General features: G+C 42.1%; 1 protein-coding gene across 50 annotated transcripts in view; it reads left to right on the top strand.

The window, feature by feature from the left end:
• EPB41L3 (erythrocyte membrane protein band 4.1 like 3) overlaps window positions 1–12,893 on the top strand; it is a 431,238-nt gene that overhangs the window by 193,146 nt on the left and 225,199 nt on the right. The window lies entirely within an intron of this gene.

The raw sequence follows: 12,893 nt of genomic DNA on the forward strand, positions 1-12,893 counted from the left end.
GTCACACAAAATAGTTAATAAATAAAATTTCCCACATGTCTGCTTTACATCAACACAATTTTTGAAACTTTTTTTTGTTAGGAAGTTAGAAGTGTTACAGGAAACCTGTCACCCCCCAACCCCCCCAGGCGTTTGAAACTAAAAGAGCCACCTTGTGCAGCAGTAATGCTGCATTCTGACAAGGTGGCTCTTTTAGCTCTGGGTGCTGCTGTAACTGCAGAAATAATCCGTTTTGTAATTTGTCAGAAAATACCGGCGTTTCCCCCCTGCTGCAGACGCCAAACAGCCGTCACTCATGTCTTCTTGGCACCGGGCGCCGCCTCCTCACTGCTGTTTTAAAATCAGCCGGCGCCTGCGCTCTTTTCTCCTGCCTTGGGCAGGCGCAGTGAGCGCTGCCCGTCTGTCCTCATATGCTGACTGCGCCTGTGCGGCCGCCCTGCCTGTGAATCCCAGCCCCGCAATGTGAATAAATCAGAAGACACTGCGGGGCTGGGATTCACAGGCACGGCGGCCGCACAGGCGCAGTCAGCTAGACTGCATATGAGGACAGAGGACGGGCAGCGCTCACTGCGCCTGCACCAGGCAGGAGAAAAGAGCGCAGGCGTCGGCTCATTTCAAAACAGCGGTGAGGAGGCGGCGCCCGGCGCCAAGATTTGAGTGACGGCTGTGTGGCGTCTGCAGCAGGGGGGGAAACGCCTGCCTCCTAGACTGAAGAAAAGGTATTTTCTGACAAATTACAAAACGGATTATTTCTGCAGTTACAGCGCACCCAGAACTAAAAGAGCCACCTTGTCAGAATGCAGCATTACTGCTACACAAGGTGGCTCTTTTAGTTTCAAACGCCTGGGGAAGGGGGGGGGGGGGTGACAGGTTCCATTTAAAAGTTGACCAGCGATTTCTTCTTTTTCCAGCAAAATTTGCAAAACCATTTTTTTAAGGACCACCTCACATTTGAAGTGACTTTGAGGGGTCTATATGATTTAAAATACCCAAAAGTGACACCATTCTAAATACTACACCCTCAAGGTGCTAAAAATCAAGAAGTTTATTAACCCTTCAGGTACTTCACAGGAATATTTGTAATGTGGAAATAAAATGAACATTTAACTTTTTCCACAAAAAAAATTAGTTCAGATCCAAATTTTTATAAGGGTAACAGGAATAAATAGACCCCAAAATTTGTTGTGCAAATTCTCTTGAGCATGCAGATACCCCATATGAGGGAGAAAACCACTGTTTGGGCGCACAGCAGGACTGGGAAGAGAAGGTGCGCCATTTTACTTTTTGAATGCAAAATTTGCTGGAACAATTCACGCCATGTCTTGGTTGGAGAGCGCCTGATATGCCTAAACAGTGGACATCCCCCACACGTTTATTAAAATAAAAAAAAAATAAAAAACTTTTTCCCCACAAAAATGTTATTTTGGCCTCTAATTTTGCATTTTCATAAGGGTAACGAGAAATTGCACCATTGAATTTGTTGTGCAATTTCTCTTGAGTACACTGATACCCCATATGTGGGGGAATACTGCTTTTTAGGCATAGTGCAAAGCTTAGAAGGGAAGAGGCTCCATCTTTTCATTTGAGGGTGCCATTTCACATTGGCAAAGCCCCTGAGGTGCCAGAAGAGAAACCCCCCATATGTGAACTCATTTTCCAACTACACTCCCCAGTGAATTTATCTAGTAGTGCAGTGATCATATTGACACCACATGTGCCTTACAGAATTTTATACCATTGAACGTGAAGAAAGAGTACCGTATATACTCGAGTATAAGCTGAGATTTTCAGCCCATTTTTTGGGGTTGAAAGTCCCCCTCTCGGCTTATACTAGAGTCATACCCAGGGGTCGGCAGGGGAGGGGGAGCGGGGGCTGTCTAATTATACTCACGTACTCCTGGTGCGGTCCCTGCAGGTCCCTGCTTCCCCGGCGCCGGCAGCTTCTTCCTGTACTTAGCGGTCACATGGTACCGCTCATTACAGTAATGAATATGCGGCTCCACCTCCCATTAGGGAGTATAACGGGGAGGGGAGCGCAGCGCTGCACGATATTCACCTGCTCCTCGTTCCGGCGCCGCTCCATCTTCAGCGTCTTCTGCAATGACGCTAAGGTCAGAGGGAGCGATGACGTGGTTAGTGCACGCCCTCTGCCTGAACGTCAGTGCAGAAGACGCTGAAGATGGAGCGGCGCCGGAACGAAGTCAGGTGAATATTGAATGTGCGGGGGGCCTGAGCGACGGAGAGGTGAGTATGTGATTTATTTTTTTTTATTGCAGCAACAGCAAATGGGGCAAGTGTCTGTATGGAGCATCATATGGGGCCATAACGTTTGTGCAGCACTATATGGGGCAAGTGTCTTTATGGGGTCATAATCAACGTTTGTGCAGCACTATATGGGGCAAGTGTCTGTATGGAGCATCTTATGGGGCCATAATTAACGTTTGTGCAGTACTATATGGTGCAAATGTCTGTATGGAGCATCTTATGGGGCCATAATTAACATTTGTGCAGGATTATATGGGGCAAATATCTTTATGTAGCATCTTATGGGGCCATAATTAACGTTTGTGGAGCACTATATGGGGCAAGTGTCTGTATAGAGCATCTTATGGGGCCATAATCAAGGTTTGTGTAGCAATATATGGGGCAAATATCTTTATGGAGCATCTTATGGGGCAATAATCAACATTTGTGCAGCATTATATTGGGCAAATGTGTCTATGGAGCATCTTATGGGGCCATTATTAACCTTTATGCAGGATTATATGGGGCATATTTTAATATGGAGCATCTTATGGGGCCATCATAAACTTTATGGAGCATTATATGGGGCTCCTGATTCAATATGGATATTCAAAAAACACTTAACCTACTGATGTCTCAATTAATTTTACTTTTATTGGTATCTATTTTTACTTTTGACACTTACCGGTAGCTGCTGCATTTTCCACCCTAGGCTTATACTCAAGTCATTAAGTTTTCCCAGTTTCTTGTGGCAAAATTAGGGGGGTCGGCTTATACTCGGGTTGGCTTATACTCGAGTATATACGGTAAATTACATTTTTACAACTAAAATGTTTCAGCCCCAAGTTTTTAATTTTTCTAAGAGCTAATAGGAATTATTTTTTTTCAACAAACTGATGTCCTTTTTTTCCGAGTGCGCCAATACCCTACATGTAATCGGGAACTATTTTTCAGGCACAGTGCAAAGCTCAGATGACAAGGAGCGCCATACTATAGTGCAGATTTTACTGAAATGGTTTGCGGGTGCCATGACCCACTGGGAATGCCCATGAGGTGCCAGAACAGCAGAAACCCCACCCCCATAAGTGACCCTGTTTTACAAACTACACCTCTCAATGAATTCATCTAGGGGTGCAGTGATTACATTGACGCCACGGGTGGGTAACAGAATTTTATACCATTGGGCAGTGAAGAAAAAATAACTACATTTTTAGCACCAGATTTTACATTTTCACACATGAAGGAAGTAAAAATGGCACCATAATTTGTCCCACAATTTCTACTGAACATGGCAATATCCCATATGTGGCTGTACAGTACTATGTAGTCATACGGAGAAACTCTGCAGGAACGGAGCACTATTTGCCTCTTGGAGAGCAGATTTTCTTAGAACAGATTGCGGACTCCATATACAGAGCCCCTAATTGCTAGAAGAGCAGCATCCTCCCTCAGATGACCCCATTTTGGAAATTATACCCCTTTGTAAATTTGTCTTCAGGTGTAGTGACGATTTTCACTCCATAAGTGTTTTCCAGAAACAAGCAGCAATGAATGTTGCCGAGTGAAAATTGCAAACTGCCATTGTAGTCACCAGTATGTTATGCCCAGCCCTTGCTTTTGGAGACATGCACCTCTAAGTTAGGTGGCCTCTCAGATGAAATCCCCAAGGGATCCATTCACTATAATGAGGCAGCAGAGTTACTCTGGACCCGGCTGGCCTCTATTCAACAGTGTCATTCTTTTTAGAAGTGCACAAAACAGTGGCCGACGGCACTTTTACTCAATCCTAAAAAGACGAACACCGCCGAGTAACAGGTCTGACAGCGGCCACAGTGCTTCAGCTGCCTCATTATAGGGAATCTTTTGTCGAGGGTTCCGTCTGAATCACATATTTCAAAGATTTACACAGAAACCCCGCTGGGGTAAGCGCTCAACGCAGAGTGCAGGATAAATGTGCGCTGAGCCTTTCTGCGAACTTTGGGAGGCAGAATGAAACAATTAACAGCAGCTGAAGAATTGTTTTTATTTTTTACGCCATTCCTCTTGTGGTATAAGTGATTAGGTGGCTTTTTTCTTCTGTGCGATTATAGCAATACCAGATTTATATAGGGTTTTTTATGTTTTGCTGCTGTCACACACTAAAAGATGCTTTTATTGCAAAAAAAAATAGTTTTTACATTACCATATTTTGAGACCTATCATTTTTCCTTTTTTTTGGCCCACTGAGTCATGTGAGGGCTTGTTTTTTATGAGTTGACGTACTTATTGGTACCATCTTTGTAGTCATAACATTTTTTGGTTGCGTTCTATTCCGATTTTCGGGAGGCTGAATGAACAAAAAACAGCAATTAAGGAATATTTGGTGGGGTGCGTTTTGTTCCACGTTTCCTAAAATTGATAAGGCAGTTTTATTCTTCGGGTCTGTACGATTACAGCAGTACCACAGTTATGCAATTTTTTTATGTTTTTGGGCTTTTACACAATAAAAGCTATTTCATAGAAAAAATAATTATTTTTGCATCGCTTTATTCTGAGAGCTATAACTTTTTTATTTTTCCGCTGATGGAGCTGTATGGCAGCTCATTTTTTGTGGGACAAGATGATGTTTTCAGCGGTACCATTTTTATTTATATCAGTCTTTTTGATAGTGTTATGATGATAAACCATTGTTTGTTGCTTTGTTTTTACATTTTTTATGGTGCTCACTAAAGGGGGTTAACTAGTGGGACAGTTTTATAGGTTGGGCCGTTTCAAACTCGGTGATACCAAATATGTGTACTTCTATTGTTATATATATATATATATTGTTTTTTCCCTACAAATATTTATTCATGTGTATAATATCTTTAAATCTTTTATTTAAAATATTTTTACAATTATTTAAAACATTTTTTTTTTTTTACTTTTTTTTTTTTTTAACCTTTTTTACTTTGTCCTACTATGGCACTATCATTTCTTGCAGGCTGATCGCTGGCATAGCATGGGGATGCAGCAGTATCCCTGTGTTATGCAAACTGTCAGCTGTGCACTGACAGATAAAGTTGCTTATCATGCTCTGAGCATAATCCAGCAGCTTTACTAGCTCTGGTGACCCTGATGTCATGATGACCACATTGGGTCAATATGGTAATGATTGGGACCTCGTGATTATGCTTCGAGGTCTCCGATCCAAGAGCAGAGTGGATGTCTTCCATCTGCCTGCTCCCAGAATGCATTTAGGGGGTCAAAGTGCCGGGAGCGGTGCAGGACCACTCCTGGCCCTTAGTGCCGGGTGTCAGCTGTGAGAATCAGCTGACTCTCGGTGGCGATCGTGCACGTATTCATCTGTCCCAGGTCAATAAGGTCCAGGTCACAGGGACGTAGAGATACGTCCAAGGTGGGTAAGAGGTTAAACCTTATAATGCCATTTTGATCTCAGACAGCGGCATTTTTTGCACACTATCCTGACCAGTGTCTGGACTCCCAGTTAGCACTATTTAACCCCTATGACAAGATCTTGTGGTGCTGACAGGTTGCCCTGACAGCTAGGGACAAGCTCTATTGATCGCTGCTTTCTCAATGACTTTTTTTGGCAATTAAAAATGAAAAACAAAATTGTAATCGTACATACCATATACAGTGCCTTGCGAAAGTATTCGACCCCCTGGAACTTTTCAACCTTTTCCCACATATCATGCTTCAAACATAAAGATACCAAATGTACATTTTTGGTGAAGAATCAACAAGTGGAACACAATTGTTAAGTAGAATAAAATTTATTGATTATTTTAAATTTTTTGGGAAATTCAAAAACTGAAAAGTGGGGCGTGCAATCTTATTCAGCCCCTTTACTTTCAGTGCAGCAAACTCACTCCAGAAGTTCATTGAGGATCTCTGAATGATCCAATGTTGTCCTAAATGTCCAATGATGATAAATATAATCCACCTGTGTGTAATCAAGTCTCCGTATAAATGCACCTGCTCTGTGATAGTCTCAGGGTTCCATTTGAAGCACAGAAAGCATCATGAAGACCAAGGATCACAACAGGCAGGTCCGTGATACTGCTGTGGAGAAGTTTAAAGCCGGATTTGGATACGAAATGATTTCCAAAACTTTAAACATCCCAAGGAGCACTGTGCAAGCGATCAAATGGAATGGAAGGAGTATCATACCACTGCAAATCTACCAAGACCCGGCCGTCCCTCTAAACTTTCATCTCAAACAATTAGAAGACTAATCAGAGATGCAGCCAAGAGGCCCATGATCACTCTGGATGAACTGCAGAGATCTACAGCTGAAGTGGGACAGTCCGTCCATAGGACAACAATCAGTCGTACACTGCACAAATCTGGCCTTTAAGGAAGAGTGGCAAGAAGAAAGCCATTTCTCAAAGATATCCATAAAAAGTGCCTTTTAAAGTTTGCAACAAGCCACCTAGGAGACATACCAAACATGTGGAAGAAGGTGCTCTGGTCAGATTAAACCAAAATCGAACTTTTTGGCAACAATGCCAAACAATTTGTTTGGCGTCAAGGCAACACAGCTCATCACCCTGAACACACCATCCCCACTGTCAAACATGGTGGTGGCAGCATCATGGTTTGGGCCTGCTTTTCTTCAGCAGGGACAGGGAAGGTGGTTAAAATTGATGGGAATATGGATGGAGACAAATACAGGACCATTCTTGAAGAAAACCTGTTGGAGCCTGCAAAAGACCTGAGACTGGGACAGAGATTTGTCTTCTAACAAGACAATGATCCAAAACATAAAGCAAAATCTACAGAGGAATGGTTCACAAATAAACATATCCAGGTGTTTGAATGGCCAAGTCAAAGTCCAGACCTCAATCCAATAGAGAATCTGTGGAAAGAGCTGAAAACTTCTTTTCACAAACGATCTACATCAATCCTCACTGAGCTCGAGCTGTTTGCCAAGGAAGAATGGGCAAGAATTTCAGAGTCTCGATGTACAAAACTGATAGAGACATACCCCAAGCGACTTGCAACTGTAATCACAGCAAAAGGTGGCGCAACAAAGTATCAAGTTAAAGGGGCCGAATAATATTGCACACCCCACTTTTCAGTTTTTGAATTTCCACAAAAATTTAAAATAACCAATAAATTTCGTTCAACTTCACAATTATGTTCCACTTGTTGTTGATTTACGTTTTGTGTCTTTATGTTTGAAGCATGATATGTGGGGGAAAAGGTTGAAAAGTTACAGGGAGCCGAATGCTTTCGCAAGGCACTGTAGTTAAAATAAAAAAATCAATGTCTGAATTGACGTTTTTCGGTCACCACTCTTAGTTTTTTTCATTACATCGTATGTGCATATTGCATTGTATGTACCTTTACATAGTACCAGTAAAAATTACAGCTCATCACTCAGGATTAAAAAAAAAAAAAAAGCCTTCATACATTTTATTTTGTACGAATTTCTGATTTTTTTTATCTCTTAAATTAAAAAACGAGTAAAAGGGCGATACCGCTCACCAGTTTAACAGCTTGCGTGTTGGAGGGTCTGGAGTTATACTGTATCCGTTATAATTCTTTTTTCACTCATGATTAAAAACATTCATATCCATGTGCGGTGGGCTTAAAAAGAGCCTAAACGTTTTGGTTTATAGCGGCTAGAAAAAAATATGTACAAGGTTGATAACGTAATCTTGTGAATCCTACGAAAAATCTTATTGCCAGGTATTTTTCTTTAACACACAATGAACAAGCGAAGCCCAAAACAATGCCAGAATTGCATTCAATTTTTTTCTTAACCATTTGGAATTTATTTCCCCCTTTCCAGTACTTTACAATTAATAGTGTCATGTCATTCAAAAGTTTAAATCGTGCCGCAAAAAAACAATTGTCAAATAACTATGCAATGGAAAAGTTAAAAAAATAAAACAAAGGTGCAAAAATTGTTTTCAGTGAGAAGGGATTAAAGAGGACTTATTCTTAGAAGAAATGTATGAATAAAAGCTATTATCTTTCATTTCTGAGCATACCAGCCATTTTCAAAAATATGGCCTGTTTGTGCCCAACTGATTCAATGTTTTCCTTTTCACACGGTACATTTAGCTCTCCATGAAAGGAATTAGTAATAGTGACAGCCTTTTTAAATCGGTCCATCCATGATGGATGCTATTCACAATCCTACACCTGGGCCACATTCTGTGGCCAAATGTCAACTGTAGATTGAATTAAAATTTGAAGGTAGATTTTTTTTTCTCTCCCTTTAAATAGATAATGTATATGAAAGCAATTTTCATAAAAAATGACAAGTATGTTAATTTTGGGTGATTAATGGCCTAACAGCTCTTCTCCATTTATATCAGTTGGATTCCTATGATTGCTTATAAGCATGACCATCACTCTAGCTTGCTACCTGCTGCCATGTTGCATGGATTTAACAGATTAATTTCTTACATGGAAAGTAAAATTGGATGAGAAAATTGGCAATTCAGGTATTTGTATGTGATTTTTGACAGTAAATTACATTTTCTAAATATGAGGTCAAAAATAAATCTCAATAAGTCAAGTAACAAAATCAAGCAATGCACAATTGATCTAGAAACATTTAATCACAGAGAATAGAAATATTATCCTTAAATCTTTACAGTATTAAAATTATATTCCCTTACATCTTATGACCTGTAGAGTACAGGCATACCCATGTTGGATAACAAGTAGTAGTCAGATCTCATATCCTCTATACTGTTTTTTTCAGCAGAACCTGTAAATCAGCCAAGACTATAATTACTCTTCAATATTATTATAGTTTTCCACAACATGCACTGTGCACAATTATTAGACAAGTGAGTATTTTGACAGTATCATCATTTTTATGCAGATTTTCCAACTCCATCCTGTATAAACGTGAATGCTTGTTGGATGAAGCAGATCAGGTGATGCGTATTTGTGTCATGAGTGAGGATGCGGCCTAAGAATATAACACCCTTTATCAAGGTGTGCAGAATTAATAGGCAGCTTGTTTTCCTCAGCCATAAGGGGCCAAAAAGATTTAACTTACTCCAAACAGTCAAAAATTGTAAGTCTCCCTGAGGGATGCAGCACACTTGAAATTGCTAAGATATTGGGATGTGATCACAGAATCATGAAAAAAGTGTTGCGATAAAATGATATTTTGAGAAGAATGAAGCGCCAACCAACCAGAAAGCTATCATCTCCCGCCACTGAACAAGGCACATAAGTTGAAACATCAGTAGTGATGAGCGAGTGTACTCGTTGCTCGGGTGATCTCCGAGTATTTGTTAATGTTCGGAGATTAAGTTTTCATCGCTGCAGCTGAATGATTTACAGCTACTAGACAGCTTGATTACATGTCAGAATTCCCTAGCAACCAGGCAACCCCCACATGTACTCAGCCTGGGTAGTAGCTGTAAATCATTCAGCTGAGGAGATTAAAACTTAATCTCTGAACACTAACAAATACTCGGAGGTCACCCGAGCAACGAGTACACTCGCATCATCACTAAACATCAGAACTGGGCCAAGCAATATCTGAAGACAAATTCTTTAAAGGATTTGTGGACTGATGAGATGAGAATCACTCCTGACGGACCAGTTGGATGGCCCATAGCTGGATCCGTAATTGGCACAAACCTCCACTTCATCGTGGATGTGAGTTACTGCTATGGGCTGGTATTATTAAAGATGAACCAATTGGACTTTTTCTGGGTTGAAGAAGGACTTAAAATCGTCTCCCAAAACTACTGCCATTTAAGTAGTGGTACAGGAAAATGTCTACCTCTTTCAAGGAAGTCATGATTTTTATGCAGAACAATGCTTCATCGAATGTAACAGTGTCCTCCACTTCTTGGCTGCCAGTAAATACTTTAAATGAACAAGAATAATCACATGGCCCCCCTTCCTCACCTGACCTAAACCCTAGTAGAGATTTACAATGAAGGAAAGCCATACACCTCTCTGAACAGTGTCCAGGAGGCTGTAGTTGGTGCTTTCCAAAAAGTTGATCATCAACAAATTAAGAAACTGACAGACTGTATGGATGGGAAGGGTTATAACTGTTATTGAAACGAGGCGGCTATATTGGCCAGTGGTCATTTTTATCACGTCTGAAAGTGTATTTTTGTGTGTTTTATACCATGTTCCGTATATCACATTGGACCAGTAGTTGGAAATATAATTAGTATATCACATTGGACCAGTAGTTGGAAATATAATTATCTGGAGAAAAGCATGTTACTGATAATTTTTTTTTGGTTTCGTAATTGGTCACTAGAGAAATGCGTTTAAACATAGCTGAACTTGCGTTTCTTTCAAATGGATTATCCCATTAGAATAACGGCTGCCTATATTACATTGTAGGGCACATATTTATTATTGTGGATGGGTCCTACCCTGCTTTTGATCATACTCTGTGGAGCAGAACGTTGCTAACAAGCTCCCACAAATTTGGACAGTCCATGTCTCATTCACTTAGATTTCTGCATGTAACACTACAGTTCCCCTGCTGAAGCCACAGAAGTTTAGTAAGGCTACTTTCACACTAGCGTCGTACGACGCACGTCGCAATGCGACGTTGCGACGTACCGATGCTAGCAGTGAATGCGCCGCACAACGGGGGCAGCGGATGCAGTTTTTCAACGCATCCGCTGCTGTTGTGAATTAGACTTTTTTGGCTCCCTCTTGTGGTCACTAGTGATATGACTCTGGGATTGTCTTTCCTCAGTTTGGCACCCACCTGGGTCGTTAGTCCAGGGGTGTTGCTATATAAACTTCCTGGATCCTCAGTCCAGTGCCTGGCATCGTTGTAATCAGATCCTTTCTGTTTGCTCCTGTCTGCTGTTCCTGGTTATTGCAAAATTAAGCTAAGTCCTGCTTCCTTGTTTTTTGGTTATCTGTATTGCTCTTATTTTCTGTCCAGCTTGTACTAAATGTGATTCCTGATTTTGCTGGAAGCTCTAGGGGGCTGGTATTCTCCCCCCGGGCCGTTAGACGGTTCGGGGGTTCTTGAATATCCAGCGTGGAAATTTTGATAGGGTTTTTGCTGACCGTATAAGTCATCTTACTATATTCTGCTATTAGCCAGTTGGCCTCTCTTTGCTAAATATCTAGTTCATTCTTACGTTTGTCTTTTCTCCTTACCTCACCGTTATTATTTGTGGGGGGCTTGTATCCAACTTTTGGGGTCTTTTCTCTGGAGGCAAGAAATGTCTATCTTTTCCCTTCTAGGGTTAGTTAGTTCTCCGGCTGGCGCGAGACGTCTAGAACCAACGTAGGCACGTTCCCCGGCTGCTGCTATTTGTGGTGCTAGGATTAGATATACGGTTAGCCCAGTTACCATTGCCCTATGAGCTGGTTTTTTATGTTTGCAGACTTGGTATGTACTTTTGAGACCCTCTGCCATTGGGGTCATAACAGTATGCCAGGCCAAGGTTGAATGTTTAATGCATTGCAGAAGTGGGATAATAAGAAAGGAAATTCTGAGTTTTTTTTTTTCCTCTTTGTTCCTCCCCTTTACCTCTGAGTGGCTTGTGCTTGCTGCAGACATGAATATCCAGACCTTGATTACAAGTGTGGATCGGCTTGCTGCTCGTGTGCAGGGCATACAAGATTTTGTTACCAGTAGTCCAATGTCTGAACCTAAAATACCTATTCCTGAACTGTTCTCTGGAGACCGATTCAAGTTTAGGAATTTCAGGAATAATTGTAAATTGTTTCTATCTCTGAGACCCCGTTCATCTGGAGACTCAGCTCAGCAAGTTAAAATTGTTATCTCTTTCTTGTGGGGCGACCCTCAGGATTGGGCTTTCTCGCTAGCGCCAGGAGATCCGGCATTGGCGAATATTGATGCGTTTTTTCTGGCGCTCGGATTGCTTTACGAGGAACCCAATCTTGAAATTCAGGCCGAAAAAGCCTTGCTGGCTATTTCTCAGGGCCAGGATGAAGCTGAAGTGTATTGCCAAAAATTTCGGAAATGGTCCGTGCTTACTCAGTGGAATGAGTGTGCTCTGGCCGCAAATTTCAGAAATGGCCTTTCTGAAGCCATTAACCCCTTCCCGACATTTGACGTACTATCCCGTCGAGGTGGGGTGGGCCCGTATGACCGCCGACGGGATAGTACGTCATAGCCGATCGGCCGCGCTCACGGGGGGAGCGCGGCCGATCGCGGCCGGGTGTCGGCTGCATATCGCAGCTGACATCCGGCACTGTGTGCCAGGAGCGGTCACGGACCGCCCCCGGCACATTAACCCCCGGCACACCGCGATCAAACATGATCGCGATGTGCCGGTGATGCAGGGAAGCATCGCGCAGGGAGAGGGCTCCCTGCGGGCTTCCCTGAGCCCCCCGCAGCAACGCGATGTGATCGCGTTGCTGCGAGGGTCTTACCTTCCTCCCTGCCTGCTCCAGACCCGGATCCAAGATGGCCGCGGATCCGGGTCCTGCAGGGAGGGAGGTGGCTTCACAGACGCCTGCTCAGAGCAGGCACTGTGAAGCAGCCTGCACTTCTCGCAGATCGGTGATCTGTCAGAGTGCTATGCAAACTGGCAGATCACCGATCTGTATTGTCCCCCCCTGGGGCAAAGTAAAAAAGTAAAAAAAAAAATTTCCAAATGTGTAAAAAAAAATAAAAAAAAATATTCCAAAATAATGAAAAAAAAAAAAAATATATTATTCCCATAAATACA

The sequence above is a fragment of the Ranitomeya variabilis genome, chromosome 6, assembly GCF_051348905.1.
Source record: "Ranitomeya variabilis isolate aRanVar5 chromosome 6, aRanVar5.hap1, whole genome shotgun sequence".
Classification (NCBI taxonomy): domain Eukaryota; kingdom Metazoa; phylum Chordata; class Amphibia; order Anura; family Dendrobatidae; genus Ranitomeya; species Ranitomeya variabilis.